This window comes from Pongo pygmaeus, chromosome 1, assembly GCF_028885625.2.
Source record: "Pongo pygmaeus isolate AG05252 chromosome 1, NHGRI_mPonPyg2-v2.0_pri, whole genome shotgun sequence".
NCBI lineage: Eukaryota > Metazoa > Chordata > Mammalia > Primates > Hominidae > Pongo > Pongo pygmaeus.
This window is the reverse complement of record NC_072373.2, coordinates 29,069,795-29,082,306: the sequence shown is the minus strand read 5'-3', so window position 1 is coordinate 29,082,306 and position 12,512 is coordinate 29,069,795. Positions and strand designations below refer to the sequence as shown.

Here is a 12,512-nt window from a genome sequence, read left to right as displayed (position 1 = left end):
AAAATATTGAGTGGTCTAACATATTTGTAATTAGAGTCCAAGGCAAAGGAGAGACAGAAAAATGTATTTGAAGACATTTTGACTAAAAAAAATTGAAATTTGATGGAAAATATCAACCTAGAGATCCAACAAGCTCAACTTACCTCAATCAGGATAAACACAAAGAAAACCATACTATGCCCATCATAATAAAATTGCTAAATCAAATATAATCTTGAAAGCAACTGGAGAGGAAGAAAAGGTGTATTAAATACAGGACAACAATAATAAATATGACTGCTGAACTTCTCATCAGAACTAATGCAAGACAGAAGACAACTGAATGACATCAATTGTACTGATGAGAGAAAAGTACTGAGAGAAAAAATAAACTATTAGCCTAGAAAGAAAATATCCTTTAGAAATGAAGGTAATAAAGATATTTTAAGGCTGAGAGTGGTGGCTCAGACCTGTAATCCCAGCACTTTGGGAGGCTGAGGCAGGACGATTGCTTCAGCCCAGTGGTTCTAGACCAGCCTGGGCAACAAAGAAAGACCTGCCTCAAAAAAAAAAAAAAAAAAAAAAAAGAAAAAAAGAAAAAGAAAAAGAAAAGAAATAAAAAAGAACATATTAAAAAAAAAAAAAGGTGACAGAATATGATACCACCAAACTTGTACTACAAGAAATGTTACAGTAAGTTCTTCAGGATGAAGGAAAATGACATAAAACAAACTCATACCTAAATGAAGAATACTGTAAATAGTAAATATGTGAGTAATTATTAAAAAGTACTTTTTTCTTGTTCCTTGAGGCCAGGAGCTGTGGCTCATGCCTGTAATCCCAGCACTTTGGGAGGCTGAGGTGGGCGGAACATTTGAGGTCAGGAGTTCGAGACCAGCCAACATGGTGAAACCCCATCTCTATTAACAAAAATACAAAATTAGCCAGGCATGGTGGCACACACCTGTAGTCCCAGCTGCTCTAACATTGAGGGGGTAAATTGTTTGAACCTAGGAGGCAGAGGTTGCAGTGAGCAGAGATTGCAGCACTGCACTCCAGCCTGGGTGACAGACAGAGATTCTGTCTCAAAATAATAATAATAATAATACTTTTTCTTGTTCCTTGATATTCTAAAAGACAATAAACTGTTCAAAGTGAATATAATAATAATATATTATGAGTTTTATAACATATGTAGAACTAAAATTTTTGACAAAATCAACACAAGGAACATGGAAGTAGGGTAAGTGACAGCATTATGTTGTTAGCTTTTTACATTACATGTGAACTGTAAAATGTTAATTCAAGGTAGAACAAAAAATAAACAAGAAGTATAACTAAAAAGGCAATAGATACAATTAAATATTTTATTAAATATATTGTATTAATATAGTGTATTAAAATGCTGTATGCTTTAATATTGTACTAAGGTATTAACTAATTCAATAGATATCAGGAAAGGAGGTGTAAAAAGAGCAAAGAACACAGAATGAATAAGAAACACAGCAAGACTTAAATCCAACAATATCAATAATTACAATAAATGTAAATGAACTAAACCCATTAAGAGGCAAAGATTGTCAGATTGGATAAAAAGCAAGATCATATTGTATCTGTTTGCAAGAGATGTACATGAAATCAAAAGAAACATGTAGGTTAAAAGTGAAATGATAGAAAAGATATATCATGCAAACACTAATCATGAGAAAGTAGAATAAATAAGAACAGAGATGGTTAATGAGAGAAAACAAAAACAATAAACTAAAAGGAGCATCCAACAGGTGCAATATTTAATTAATAGTCATTCTACATAAAGAGAACAGAGGAAATGAAAATATATGATCAAAGAAGTAATAAGAGAACTTTTCCTAGATTTGAAGGACATAAATCTCCAGATTACAAAGGCCCACAAGTGCCTAATAAATAAGGAATCAAGCCAACTTTTACAACACCAGTGATAGAACACACTGTAAATCTTCAGAGAGAAAAATAGAATATATACATAACTTCTGGAATAAGAATGGGACCAGACTTCTCAATCACTGGAATCATAGGAAAGCAATGCCTTCAAAAGCCAAAGAAAAATTCTTTTCTCTTTTTTTTTTTTTTTTTTTTTTGAGACAGAGTCTCACTCTGTCGCCCAGGCTGGAGTGCAGTGGCGCAATCTCAGCTCACTGTAACCTCCGCCTCCTGGGTTCAAGCGATTCTCTTGCCTCAGCCTCCCAAGTAGCAGGGATTACAGGCACCCACCACCGCGCCTGGCTAATTTTTGTATTTTTAGTAGAGACGGGGTTCTGCCATGTTGGCCAGGCTGGTCTCGAACTCCTGACCTCAGGGGATCTGCCCACCTCAGCCTCCCAAAGTGCTGGGATTATAGGCATGAGCCACTGCATCCGGCCAGAAAAATTATTTTCAATCTAAAATTCTACTCAGCCAAACTATCAGTCGAGTTTGATACTAGATAGAAGACATTTTCAGACATGTAAGGTCTCAAAAATTTACTTCCCCTTTCAAAAAGCTACTGAAAGGTGGGCACCACCAAACAAGGGAGTAAACCAAGAACTAAGCAGTCAAGAAACAGAGGATATAACACCGGAGTAAGGAGGAAAATTTCTAAGATGGTGGAAATATAAGTGTCCCAAGTTTCTGACTAAGCATCAAGCCTACAGTGTATCCAGCTCAGATTGGAGTAGGATGACAGAGCATACTAGGAGAGATGTCTCTAGGGATGAAAATGGATTTGATAGAGTATCTGATGAACTTGCAGAGAAAAAATGTTTCATGATGATGATTTCCCGGCTTCTTTTGCACTTATGAATCAGCAAGAAACATAATTCTGCCCAGTGAGATGCAAGCTGCATTCTATTGGGTGGAAATACTAGGAAAACTATTATTTTCCAATGAAAAATCAAAGACTGGCTGGCACACTGGCTCTGTTGTCCTCACTCCTTCCTCTTGCCTGGAATGAGGATGTGGTATCTGAAGGACATAGAGAAACTGTCTTGAGACCAGGAGAACAAAAACCACATACTGAAGATTTTGTAGGACAAGGATCAAGAATTCTGCAATATGGATGATATTATAACTAACAGAAGCAGTATTTCCCAAAGCATGGTGGGGAATGAGACCATTTTTTTATGGAACCGTACCCAGACATAGCATTAAATAGCCTTGCATTTTTAGTAGAGACGGGGTTCACACTAAAATTCAGCCAATCATTATCACTGTTTTTTTTCCCCTGCTGAAATGACTGGCTTGCTTGATGCACAAATAGCCCAAGCTTATCATTGCCACCATCTTTGAACTTCCTTTCAGAGGAAGGGTGTATTGTAAATTTTTAAAGCTTCATATATTTCTGGTGTCTCAACATGTCCACAAACAGGCTGTGAGCATTTTGCATAAGAAACCAGATGCACCAGTTTGATGAAGCTGGTCCCTACTACAAGTTCACCTTTTTACCATAACTTGACTGTGACCTAGAGACATTCAAATGCACCGATGAAACTCCCTCATGTTTTTTGCTTGTGTACTTCACCTGGACTCCTAGTAAATCCACTTGCCCAGGGGTCTTTTCTCTTGGCTCCACTCCTGCTTGGTTGAGCCCACTTCTTTGGTACTCTTCCCATGAGGCCCCTTGCATGGTGTGGTCTGTGTCCCATTCTAGGGCTTGTGAGTATAATAAATCCTTTAATTTCGTATGTCTCTCTGAGTGCAAAGGGTATTCAAATAGGAAGAGAGGAAGTCAAATTATCTCTGTTAGCAGATGACATGATTGTATATTTAGAAAACCCCATCGTCTCAGCCCAAAATCTCCTTAAGCTGATAAGCAACTTCAGCAAAGTCTCAGGGTACAAAATCAATGTGCAAAAATCATAAGCATTCCTATACACCAATAATAGACCAACAGAGAGCCAAATTATGAGTGAACTCCCATTCACAATTGCTACAAAGAGAATAAAATACTTAGGAATACAACTTACAAGGGATGTGAAAGACCTCTTCAAGGAGAACTGCAAACCACTGCTCAAAGAAATGAAAGAGGACACAAACAAATGTAAAAACATTCCATGCTTATGGATAATAAGAATCAATATCGTGAAAATGGCCATACTGCCCAAGGTAATTTATAGATTCAATGCTATCCCCATCAAGTTACCATTGACTTTCTTCACAGAATTAGAAAAAACTACTTTAGATTTCATATGGAACCAAAAAAGAGTGCATGTAGCTAAGACAATCCTAAGCAAAAAGAACAGAGCTGGAGGCATCACGCTATCTGACTTCAAACTATACTACAAGGCTGCAGTAACCAAAACAGCATGGTACTGGTACCAAAACAGATATATAGACCAATGGAACAGAACAGAGGCCTCGGAAATAATGTCACACATCTACAACCATCTGATCTTTGACAAACCTGACAAAAACAAGGAATGAGGAAAGGATTCTCTATTTAATAAATGGTGCTGGGAAAACTGGCTAGCTGTATGCAGAAAACAGAAACTAGACCCCCTTCCTTGCACCTTATGCAAAAATTAACTCAAGATGGATTAAAGTGTTAAATGTAAAACCCCAAACCATAAAGTCCCTAGAAGAAAACCTAGGCAATACCATTCAGGACATAGGCATGGGCAAAGACTTTACAACTAAAACACCAAAAGCAATGGCAACAAAAGCAAAAATTGATAAATGGGATCTAATTAAACTAAAGAGCTTCCACCCAGCAAAAGAAACTATCATCAGAGTGAACAAGCAACCTACAGAATGGGAGAAAATTTTTGCAAACTATCCATCTGACAAAGGGCTAATATCCAGAATCTACAAGGAACTCAATCAAATTTACAAGAAAAAAAAAAACAACCCCATCAAAAAGCGGGTGAAGGATACGAACAGACAGTTCTTAAAAGAAGACATTTATGAGGCCAACAAACTTATGAAAAAAAGCTCAGCATCACTGGTCATTAGAAAAATGCAAATCAAAACCACAATGAGATACCATCTCATGCCAGTTAGAATGGCGATCATTAAAAAGTTAGGAAACAACAGATGCTGGAGAGGATGTGGAGAAATAGGAACGCTTTTACACTGTTGGTGGGACTGTAAACTAGTTCAACCATCGTGGAAGACAATGTGGTGATTCCTCAAGGATCTAGATCTAGAAATACCATTTGACCCAGCCATCCCATTTCTGGGTATATACCCAAAGGATTATAAATTATTCTACTATAAAGACACATGCACACATATGTTTATTGCAGCACTGTTCACAATAGCAAAGACTTGGAACCAACCCAAATGCCCAGCAATGATAGACTGGATAAAGAAAATGTGGCACATATACACTATGGAATACTATGCAGCCATAAAAAAGGATGAGTTCATGTTCTTTGCAGGGACATGAATAAAGCTGGAAACCATCATTCTCAGCAAACTAACACAGGAACAGAAAACCAAACACTGCATGTTCTGACTCATAAGTGGGAATTGAACGATGAGAACACATGAACACAGGGAGGGGAACATAATACACTGGGGCCTGTCAGAGTTTGGGGGGCTAGGGGAGGGATAGTATTAGGAGAAATACCTAATGTAGATGAAGGGTTGATGGGTGCAGCAAACCACCATGGCACATGTATACCTATGTAACAAACCTGCATGTTCTGCACATGTATCCCAGAACTTAAAGTATAATAATAAAAAAATAAATTTTCACATGACCTTATTAAATTCACTATAATATCCTCATACTGTAGGGAAGGAACACAAAAGAAATGTCACTCCATTTCACTCCATTTCTAACTACAGTTCTAAGATAACTATTTTATCAAAGGTAATCTTCCTTCCTAGTATTACATTATGAAAGTCATATCTTTTTGCCTCATAAAACTGGTTATTCTTTACAAGTTCCTTCCATTCTCCTTTTCTCCTGCCTAGAGAAGCTATTGAAAATAAATGAGCTGAAACATATTACTCATCTCTCTGGTCTCTATGTGTCTTTTGTATCCAATGTTAACTCTAGTCCCTGGGGAGTTGGATGTCCCTCCTTAATCAGATTTGATAAAACAGCAACAGGTTTCCAAGAAAATACCAAAAAATCTAATTTTGGCAAAAAGAAAAAATTTGGCCTCCAGTTTTCCAGATGTAGGTAGATTCTGTCCAAAACAGATACCATTTAAAATTTAATTTTAAATCCTTTGAGTTCTTCAAAAGAAGATATTTAACAAAATGTGGGAGCTGGTGACAATTTTAATTATTTACAATGTAATTTTCTCAATAAAATGAGCCATGCTTCAAAAGGGAAAATACCAACAATTTGCCAGGCATTGTACCTTCTTTTAATTTTCTTTCCTTTTTTTTTTTTTTGTTTTTGAGACATTGTCTCGCTCTGTCACCCAGACCACCCAGACTAGAGTGCAGTGGCACCATCTTTGCTCACTGCAAGCTCCGCCTCCTGGGTTCACCCCATTCTCCTGCCACAGCCTCCCGAGAAGCTGGGACTACAGGCGCCCGCCATCACGCCCGGCTAATTTTTTGTATTTTTAGTAGACACTGGGTTTCACTGTGTTAGCCAGGATGGTCGCGATCTCCTGACCTCGTGATCTGCCCGCCTTGGCCTCCCAAAGTGCTGGGATTACAGGCGTGAGCCACTGCGCCCGGCTGCCTTCTTTAATTTTCATAACCACTGTGAGGAGTGGTATTATTATTAGTGCTCAAACGGGCTCACGGAAGTAGGTAACTTGGTCAAAATCACTTAGCCATTAAGTGGTGAAGTTGGAATTGGAACTCAGATGTGTGTGACTCTAATTTTATTGCTATTCCTCTACACTTGGAATTTTGGTATCTTCATTGCTGTAGAAGAATGAAGTTAGCCACCACTCATTTTGTTGACAGATTGACCATATGGCCTTCCTAGAAGTGCTCATTGAACTGATGGTATTAGCTCTTTCTCCTCAGACTTACTGATTGATTGCCTTTGTGTGCAAAAAGCTCTGTGTTATGACAGAAACACTAAAGAATAGCAAAGAAGATCTTTACTTTCCAGGATATTCAAATCTAATTGGAGGAAGAGAACATGTAAATAAAAACTATTTATCACCAGGTACTAATTAATTAGTCAGAGACAACCTAATGTCTCTTCTATTTTTTTATTCTAAAGATAATAACTACATATTGCAGGAAAATTTCCTCTAATCTCATCATTATTTCCTCAACTCTTTTTTTCAATGCACACATATATTTAGACATTTAATTGGATGATATTTATAAACACTTTTATATCCTATTTTTTATTGACTATTGTATTATGAGCACTCTTTCATGACATTATATTATTCCAATATATAATTTTTAATGGCAGAATAATAGTCATAGTATTTTAATTTATAATGTCTTCTGGACATTTAGATTGTTTCTAATATTTTTAATTTTTTATAAATTGTATTGCATTGAACATCCTAGACCACAAATCTTTTCTCATGTCTCTACTCATTGACTTAGGATAAATTTATTCAGGAGGAATCGAGAATAAATTTCTGGAGATTCCTGATATATGTTGAGGAGACATAAGATAGAATGGAGATCCCTAAACAGATTTCGGGTGCACCACTTTAGGCACCACCATTGTGGGCACCGGGCCCTAGAGGCTAAAGTACCACATTATATCTCCAATTCATTCTCCAGGTGGTCTGTGTTCTTTGCTACTTTGATTTCTCTGAATAGAGCTTTCCATTCATTTGAAGGGGCACTTTCTGGTGGTGCCTGATGGCATTTTGCATTACATTTTATTTACTGCAAAATAAATTTTATTTAATGCAAAATGCCACCAGGTGCCATCAGAAAGTGCCCCTTCAAATGAGTAGAAAGTCTCCTTTTGTGATTGGAGTATAGTTTGATAGAGTTAGAATTCTTTGCTGTTTTCATGTTAGCTACTTAGGATGTATATAATCTCATTGCAATGGAAATACCAGAGTGTCTTGAGGCTGGCTGACTGGGGCCTTATATCTAGCATTCTAAGAAGGTGCAAGAGAAAGAAACTAGCACTAGATGAGACTCACGAGCATAAACCCCTTCAAATTTGGAGAGATGTCTGCATTTACAGCCAGACTTCTATCATCAGCCCTGATTCCTGACATAATGAGTTGTGAGTTGTTATATTCATGGAAGAAAAATGGCTTGAGAGGATAACATGGATGATGTGATTTGAAGATGAGTTCAGTATAAACTTTTGTGAAAAATCATTCTGATAAACTGATCTTAAGACATCATGCCATGTTTGATGGCTCATGCCTGTAATCCCAGAACTTTGCAGCACTTTGGGAGGCTGAGGCGGGCAGGTTGCTTGAGCCCAGGAGTTTGACACCAGCCTGGGCAACATGGCGAAACCCTATCTCTTAAAACAAAAAATACAAAAAGTAGCCAGGCATGGTGGCTCACGCCTGGAGTCCCAGCTACCTGGGAGGCTGACAGTGGAAGTTCACCTGAACCGGGGGAAGATCTGAGCCATGATTGTGCCACTACACTCCAGCCTAGGACTCTCTCTGTCTCTCAGAAAAAAAAAAAAAAAAAAAAAGGCATCACATTGTTTACTCCCTCGTGATGCTGGCTGTAGTGACACTTGGCATCAGGAGGGCAGTGTAGTCTCTCTTTTTTCTTACAGTACAAAGTTAGGGCTCTTCATTCAGGCAGTAGAGTAAGGAACAGCAAAGTGGGAGGGCTACACCGTTGCCATGGCAACAGAAAACCTCCTAAAGATAAAGTCCCTCTGCTTCTGTCAGGCAGCCTCTTCCTAGATCAGGAGACAGATGTTTTCACTGGCTGAGAACAAGGCCAGGCAGCCTGGCTACAGTGTGGAAGGGCAGCTGGACGCGTGGCCTCTGGTCAGTTCTGGAAGTGATTGGTGAGGGCTTCCAGTGGCTCCTGCTTCTTCAGCCCATACCCCAGCAGACCTCTTTCAGCATGGGCACAGCAAACTTGCCCAGCATGCTATTGCTTATGTGGGTCTTCAGCTCCTCTTCTGAATACTCCACCTTGGGCCTTTCGCTTCTGAAAGCTTCATTATTGTGTTTTATGTTGGTAACTTTCCCTTCAGGATTGTAATCTGGTGGGTAGAGAAGTTCCTTAAACTTACCCACCAGTGGGGAGCCCAGTCTTTTATTTATTGCTTCAACCTCAGGCAATGTCAGGTCCACTGCTTGTTCAGGCTCCATCAAATCCAAGGCCAAGGCTTCCAGGTTCCTGGAGCGCTGCTGCAGCACAGAGTTCTCAAAGCTGTCACTTCTGTATTTGAATTGGAGCTTCTGAACAATAGCCTTCACCTTGTCCACCTGCTCTGGGGTTGCCGTGACTTTTTTAATAAAGAGCACCTTCCCTTTATTGTCAGCATAGCATAAAAAGACCAGCTGGAAGCCTGCAGGAGGCACCTGAATTTTCTGATCATCCAACTCCTCTTCCTGTGGCAGCAAAGCCACAAAATAAGGGGGGGATGTTCCTGCAGGGTGTGTATCTGTACAATGCTGTGACCTCCTTCTCCAGACACTTGATGAGTAGAGCACTGAACAGGGTCGAGCTCCCATTCATCAGCGACTCCTCAGAGTACACAAACAAGGAGGGCCTCAGGTAATGGTGCTTCTTCAGCTTTACCAAGGGCTTAAACCCATGAGAATCAAACCTGGTTCATCAAACTATTTTAGCTCTTCTGTTTCCTCTTTCTCCAGTATAATCTGATGCCTTCCATAGATCTGAGACCTCTTGGTATCTCTAGGCAGAAGCAAACTGCCTGTATTTACATTAAATATCCGGGTCTTGGTTTTCACTGATTCATCTATTTCACAATAGGGCTTTATTGGAGGAGGCTTGAGAGCCTTCTGGATCAGATTATAAATGCCCACAGAGAGCACTGTATCTTTATTGAGCTTCAGCTTTAACCTGCTGAGTGTTCACTTCCTGATCTCCTTGGCTCAAACCTGCCTCAACAGGTCTTCTAGCTTGCTGGATTCCTCAGTGAGCCCTGGGGTCCTCATCCTCTGTTATGCTGGTGATATCTCTGTAGAAGAAAGATACGTCAAAGCCCTCAGGTTTCTTCAGATGCATCAAGTCAAGGAAGATGCCTGTATCTCAGTGATTATTGGATTTGGTCCTGGCCCAGCTGGCTTTGGCACTGTCATTGCCATGGGGGTTATCCCCATTGGTGAACAACATGACTCCTCTTGTACAGTACATTGCTGAAGAGATTGTTGGCACAGACTCACAGCACTTCACTGAGTGAGTAGTCAGATCCATGCCTATCAGGTCTTGGAAACGTTTTTGTCCCTGCTGCCCCTTAAACGGGTCAAGCTCTAGAATTTGTTTTGCACTTGGATTATCCAATTCCTGGATGCTCATGTCAAAAGGAGTCAACTCATCTTCACTCTGAGATTCAAACATAGCTCTGGAGGCATCAACCAAAAAAATCAAACTATTTCTTCCTGAATATTTATAGACTCCACTTGCTTCACATGATTCTCATGGGTTTCAAGCCCTTGCTAATGCTGAAGTGCTGTGGATCTGTGCCAACCTCTTTAGCGATGTCCAGTTCAAAATGTTCTTCTGCTTCTTCATCGCCCCCGGTTTTGTAATAAGACTTTCATCCTTACATGTTGCTTACTGCTCACTTTGGTGCAGGCCAGAGCAGTATGATTTCTTAAGATTCTCTCTGCCAGTCTGGCCTCTGTCCCACTACATTATTTCAGAGACCCAAGAGTGTTCCAAAGGAATGTTCTGATATTGGTAACAATACATATCATCAAATTGCTCTCTAGAAATGTATAAATTTACAACTCCATCGTAAGAGTATGTAATAGTGCTCCTTATAGCGTATACTCACCAGCATGGAATATTATCTTTTAAATATCTTTGATGTACTATTAGTTGTTTTTGTGGAGTGCTGTGACTCAGGCTTTTAGAAGAAGCCTAGGATAACACAAACATAATTCTGGTTAAAATCGATCAGCAAAGATGAGTGGTGCTGGCAATGACTCGTCTTGGCTGACACTGGGGAAAATAAAAGGTTTAGCAATGGGAAGAGAAAATTATAAGTTTGGTTTGAGATAAGATAAATTTGGATTGTCTGTGGGACATCCAAGAGCTAATATGTAGTAGGTCATTGAGTATCTCTGTTTGGGGGTGTGAGATGTAAATAGAACACGAAAGTATTAATATATGGTAAGTAGGTAAAATCATAAATGTAGGTACTATGGTTCAAGGAGAATTCAGAATGGGAAAGGAGTTGAATATGAAATCTTGGGGAATATCAACACTTAAAGGGTTGCAAAAGACGCATAAGCTAAAGGTACTGAATTTTTTTTTTTTTTTTTTTTTTTTTAGAGATGGGCTCTTGCCCTGTTGCACAGGCTGGAGTGCAGTGGTGCAATCATAGTTCACTGAAGCCTTGAATTCCTGGGCTGAAGCAATTCTCCCACATCAGCCTCTGGAGTAGCTAAGACTACAGGCACAAGCCAGCATGCCCAGAGGCAGGCACTTTTTTTTTTCTTTTTAAAGAAACTTTATTTCCTTATTCTGCAAATAAAGCTGGCTGAGTTGGTTGCTTTTTGGTGATTAGTCAGAGACCAAATCCCATATCCTTGTCCAATTCCTCCGACTCTTCCTTGGCTTCAACCTTAGTTGGGGTAGCAGCAGCAGCAGGAGCAGTCATGGCAGCAGTGTCCACAGGGGCAGCAGCCACAAAGGCAGACGGATCAGCTAAGAAGGCCTTGACCTTTTCAGCAAGTGGGAAGGTGTAATCAATCTCCACAGACAAAGCCAGGACTCGTTTGTACCCATTGATGATAGAATGGGGTACTGACGCAACAGGTGGATAGCCAATCTGCAGACAGACACTGGAAACATCAGGGACACTCTCCAGGAAGTGAGAATGCAGTTTCCTCTGTGATGTCAAGCACTTCAGGGTTTGTAGATGCTGCCATTGTCGAACACCTGCTGAATGACCAGCCCAAAGAAGGGAGAGATGTTCAGCAGTGTGGCTTCGCTGGCTCCCACTTTGTCTCCAGTCTTGATCAGCTGCACATCACTCAGGATTTCAGTGGCGCCCCTGGAGATTTTAGTGGTGATGCCTAAAACCTGGAGAAAGGAGGTCTTCTTGGGCCCCAGACCAGCGTTCTGGACTGGCACAGTGACTTCACAGGGGCAATGGAACCAGCATGAGCCACAGCTGGCACCTTGTTGGCCAGCAGCAGGTCCCTGATCTCAGTGAGGTCCTCCTTGATGAACACAAAGCCCACATTCCCCTGAATATGAGGCAACAGTTTCTCCAGAGCTGGGTTGTTTTCCAGGTGCCCTCAGATGGCCTTGCGCGCATCGTGGTGTTCTTGCCTAGCAGCACCATGGCCTTCTTGCAGAGGGACATGTGGATCTGCTGCGTCTGCTTGGAGCCCATATTGTCTGCTTCCACGATGAAACATTCCGGATAATCATCCAAAAGTTGGATATCTTAAGGAAGTAGTTGGACTTCCAGGTCACCCTGTCTTCCCTGGGCATCA

At 40.2% G+C, this 12,512-nt stretch overlaps 2 pseudogenes; both read right to left on the bottom strand.

The window, feature by feature from the left end:
- Nucleotides 1-8,856: 8,856 nt before the first annotated feature.
- On the bottom strand, nucleotides 8,857-10,612 carry LOC129013554 (X-ray repair cross-complementing protein 6-like; annotated as a pseudogene).
- Nucleotides 10,613-11,575: 963 nt separating this feature from the next.
- LOC129013550 (large ribosomal subunit protein uL10-like) lies at nucleotides 11,576-12,510 on the bottom strand (annotated as a pseudogene).
- Nucleotides 12,511-12,512: the final 2 nt, after the last annotated feature.